Here is a 5,283-nt window from a genome sequence, read left to right as displayed (position 1 = left end):
TCTGAGTGAAAAACAACTTCAAAATAGAAAGTAGGGCACTTGGTGGCTCAGTTGGCCGAGGTGTGTCTCTTGATGTCGGGGTTGTGAGTTTGAGCCCCACGTTGGGTGCAGAGATGGCTTAAAGTCTTTAAATAAAAAGGAAGATCAAGGAAAACCAAACGCAACCTCAGATAGTCAATTCATTGATTGCAAACCTTTGAAGTATATTTGGAACATCCTGGATGTGCAAATCTGCTTTTTCAACTCTCCATCTTATGGAGTCTAAATGCAGATCAAGGATCGTTGATGAAAACTGAGTGTCCAAATTTGAGGCATACCAAATGTAACAGACACACCAGATTTCCAAGGTACAGTATCAAAGACAGAATGTAAAGATCTCAATAATTTTTATATTGATTACACATGGAAATCATATAAGTTAGGAACTGTTGTGTTGAAGACAGTCTTTTAAAAAATTAATTTCTCCATTTTTTTTTTACAATTTTGAAAATGTGGCTACTAGAAAAATATTAAGTATACATGTGGCTTCTACCAAAAGCCTGTTGTGCCATTCAGGTGTCTGGCGGGCTTAGTTGGTGGAGCCTGCGACTCTTGATTTCATGATTGTGGGCTTGAGCCCCACACTGGGTGTAGAGATTATTTTTTTATAAAGATTTTACTTATGTATTTGAGAGAGAGAGAGAGAGAGCACAAGCAGGCAGAGAGGCAGGCAGAGGGAGAGGGAGAAGCAGGCTCCCCGCTGAGCAGGGAGCCTGATGTAGGGCTCGATCCCAGGCCCCTGGGATCATGACCTGAGTTGAAGGCAGATGCTTAACCAACTGAGCCACCCAGGCGCCCCTAGAGATCATTTTAAAAAATAAAATCTTAGAGCACCTGGGTGGCTCAGTCGGTTAAGTATCCATCTCTTGATTTCTGCCCAGGTCATGATCCCAGTGTCCTGAGTCCAAGTGCCATGTTGGGCTCCCCACTGGGCGTAGAGTCTGCTTGGGATTCTCTCTCTCTCCCTCTCCCTCTGCCCACTTCCCTCACCGCTACTCATACTCACTTGCCCTCACTCTCTCAAAAAAATAAGTAAAAAAATAAAATCTTAAAAAAAAGCATGTGTTGCTCTAGAATTTCTAAGAAAGGAAAACTGGTGAGCATCATAATTTAAAATGTGCGCAACCACTGGCTAGAGGGATTGGCCCAAATGCCACAGATGTGCCTAGCAGGGCATTTTGGACAAGCTATGTGTCCGCCAATGTGGGACTGGTCAAACTGGGGTCTCTCACTACAATAAAATACTAGGCAGCTCGAAGAGTAAATAAAGCCACTGTATCGGCACAGATCCAGGTCTTCCAGTAGCCGTGAGAGTTTAGTATACAGAGATGTGCTTAACATGTAAAGTGCACCTTGGATCATAAAGAGTTCACAGGATAGACTGTAAAATATCCCATGGTGATCTTCTCTATAGATTACATATTGAGATGATGCTTTGGATGTATGGGTGAAATAAAATATATCATTAGAATTAATTTTTCTGGTATCTTTCTATTCTTTTTAATACAGCTGCTAGAACATTGAAAATCACATATGTGGGAAAAGAGTTTGGCTGCTTCTCAGAAAGCTGGACCTCGAGTTAACGTTGTACGCAGACTCCCTGAGGTCTACCGAAAGGAGCTAAAAGCAGGGCCTCAATTATTTGTACACCTGTACTCAGATCAGCACGTTTCTCAACCGCCAAAATTTGGAAACAACCCAGATCCACATTGAGGGATGAATGGATAGACAGAACGCTGTCCATCCACACACTGGAATATTATTATTATTAGAAGGAAGGACATTCTGACACTGGCCACAGCAAGATGAACCTGGAGGACATTGGGCTGAGCGAGAAAAGCCGGACTCAAGTTCTATGATTCCACTTGTAAGAAACATCTAGAAGAGGTAAATTCAGAGGGACAGAAAGTAAAGATTACCAGGGGCCTGGGAGGGTGAGAGAGGGAACCGGGAGTTTCTGCTACTGGGAATAGAACTTCTATTTGGGGTGACGAAGATTTGGAACGAGTAGGGATGGCTGCACGCCATCGGAATGCACTCAATACTGCCGAATTGCACACTTAACTATGGGTAAAACGGCAAATTGCCCTTCACATGTATTTTGCTATAAGTTCTTAAAAAAATGCAACATTTTATTTTATTTATTTTATGTAGGCTCCACACCCAACATGGGGCCCCCTGCTGAGCCAGCCAGGTGCCCCAGTAATGCAACATTTAAACTATTAAATGTTACATTTTATTTCTTTTTATATTTTTAAAGATTTTATTTATTTATTTGAGAGAGAGAGCATGAGCAGGGGAGAGGGATTGGGAGAGAGAAGCAGACTCCCCGCTGAGCAGGGAGCCCCACGTGGGGCTTGATTCCAGGACCCTGAGTTTGTGACCTGAGCCCAAGGCAAACACTTAACTGACTGAGCCACCCAGGGGCCCCTTAAATGTTACATTTTATTTTAATTTACTTATTTTTTTAGAGAGCGCCTGTGAGTACGGGGAGGGGCAGAGGGAGAGGGAGAGAGAGAGAGAGACTTTTTTTTTAAAAGATTTTATTTATTCATTTGAGAGAGAGAGAATGAGAGATAGAGAGCATGAGAGGGAAGAGGGTCAGAGGGAGAAGCAGACTCCCTGCTGAGCAGGGAGCCCGATGCGGGACTCGATCCCGGGACTCCAGGATCATGACCTGAGCCGAAGGCAGTCGCTCAACCAACTGAGCCCCCCAGGCGCCCGAGAGAGAGACTCTTAAGCAGGCTCCACGCCCAGCCAGCGCAGAGCCTGACGCAGGGCTGGATCCCAGGACCCTGAGATCATATGACCTAAGCCGAAATCAAGAGTTGGACACTTAACTGACTGAGCCACCCAGGCGTCCCTCAATGTTACATTTAAAAATAATGTAACCAGGGCGTCTGGGTGGCTCAGTTAGCGTCTGCCTTCGGCTCAGGTCGTGGTCCCAGGGTCCTGGGATCGAGCCCCGTATCGGGCTCCCTGCTCGGCGGGAAGCCTGCTTCCCCCTCTCCCACTCCCCCTGCTTGTGTTCCTTCTCTCACTGTATCTCTCTCTGTCAAATAAATAAATAAAATCTTAAAAAAAAATAAAAATAATATAACCATTGAATTGTACAGATGGGTGAATGTTATGGGTTGCAAATTATATCTCAACGAAGCTGTTCTGGGAGATGTCATCAGTGACTGACAGCTTGTGCTACTGGGCAGAGCTGGGTAAAGCTGCCAGAGCGGGGTGCGGCTACTGGAGGCTGGCCTTGAATGATCGCGAGGAGTGGAGTGCAGAATTACGTGTTGGTGCCAAAACTTCTGGAAGGAGAACCAACAGATAGACCCTCCAGGAGATAGCCCGAGGCAGGAGTGGGAAGGGGGCTGAAACTTGACCATTTGCTACTTTTTGTCTCAGGGCTTGGTGGCCACACACAAAAGGTTAATACTTAAAAATGTAATTAAAATGAATATAGTCTATGCTTTTCAGTACAGGTCCTGGGTTTATGGCAGTCCCTCCTAGGAGCCAGGAGGTCCTTGGCAGTGACCTTGAAGAGCACAGATTTAGGGGGATGGCGGATCCCACCCATGTTGAACCCAAGATATTTTTTTCCCTAGAAACAGAATGAAAAACGCCACTGTGCTGGAATGGTGCAAAGATCAGGGGGGAAAAAAACCACCATAAAAGAAAAGAAAGACACTGGGGCACCTGGGTGGCTCAGTGGGTTAAGCATCTGCCTTGGGCTCAGGTCATGATCTCAAGGTCCCGCTCAGAGGGGGGGGCCTGCTCTCCCTCTCCCTCCCCCACCCCGCTCATGCTCTCTCCCTTTCTCTCTCTCTTTCTCACTCTCTCTCTCAAGTAAATAAGTAAAATCTTAAAAAAGAAAGAAAGAAAGAAGGAAAAAAAACGAAACCAAAACGAAACACAAAATCCCAGAGTAAAAGGGTGAGGGGTAACTGCAGGGGGAGACAGAACTCCTTCCCAAAGGACAGGACAGAGAGAGTCCAAGGTCAGGAACCCTGAAGGGCTCTGGGGTGTCGCTGGAGGCCAGGGCTCTAGAGTCCAAGGTCAGGAACCCTGAAGGGCTCTGGGGTGTCGCTGGAGGCCAGGGCTCTGGGGGCTCTCCGCCTGTGCTCGGGCACCTAAATCGGAGCTTCCCACGCCCCGCTCCACCTTGGGCCCACCTGGACCCAGAAAGACCCCAGGAGGGCAGGCACGAGGCCTTGCCCAGGGGGCACCCACTGCACTGTGGGAGGGGGGAAATTTGCCCCAAGAGGCCTTACCTGGGGAGGGGCGGCGTGCAGGGGGTAGCCAGCAGTTGACCGGAAGTTTAGGACCAAGGCACGTGTTTCTCAGGTGTGGATTAGACCATACCATTGGACCTGTCGCTACTGCGCGGCTCAGCCCAACCCCCACACCCGCCATCAGGTGACCCAGGTGTCCACTCCCAGGAGCTAAGCCATCACCAAAAATCTACCTGTGGGGGGCGCCTGGGTGGCTCAGTCGTTAAGCATCTGCCTTTCAGCTCAGGTCATGATCCCAACGTCCCGGGATCGAGCCCCGCATCGGGCTCCCTGCTCTGCAGGAAGCTTGCTTCTCCCTCTCCCACTCCCCCTGCTTGTGTTCCCTCTCTCGCTGTCTCTCTCTCTCTGTCAAATAAATAAAATCTTTACAAAAAAAAAAAAAAAATCTACCTGTGGGACCCTCCCCGTCTCTGCTGTGATATAATGATTTATAAGAACTGCACGTGTATTTGGTCATTCATATTCCCCAAATCTATTTCTTGGATGTATCGGTCTTCTTCCCTCATTCCCGAAAAGGCTTCGGAGCCATAAACGTGAAATGGGTGCCTTGTTTATGAAAGTTACTTTTGGACCCACCCAAAGGTTGGGGCTGGTGGCCAGGAAGTTGAATCAGCCCGTGACCGGTGAGTAAGTCAACCATGCCTATGTGTGAAGTCTCCATAAAACCCCAAAAGGACAGGGTTCAGAGAACTTCTGGGTTGGTAAGCAGGTGGCTACTGGCAAAGAGTTGTTTGCTTGGAAAGGCGAGAAAGCCCATACTTTGCCCTGTGCCTCTCTCCTCCTGGCTGTTGATTTATATCATTTATCATGTCCTTTAATAATCTGGTAAACGTGTTTCCCAGAGTTCTGTGAGCCAGCCTAACCAATTAATGAAACCTAAGGAGTGGGTCCTTGGAACCTCCTCTCTGTAGCTGGGTGTCAGAAGCACAGGTGATGGGGGCGCCTGGGTGGCTCA

Source organism: Callorhinus ursinus, unplaced genomic scaffold (assembly GCF_003265705.2).
Source record: "Callorhinus ursinus isolate GAN/ISIS: 27379988/994484 unplaced genomic scaffold, GSC_fseal_2.0 scaffold77, whole genome shotgun sequence".
Classification (NCBI taxonomy): Eukaryota; Metazoa; Chordata; class Mammalia; order Carnivora; family Otariidae; genus Callorhinus; species Callorhinus ursinus.
This window is presented reverse-complemented; position numbering follows the sequence as displayed.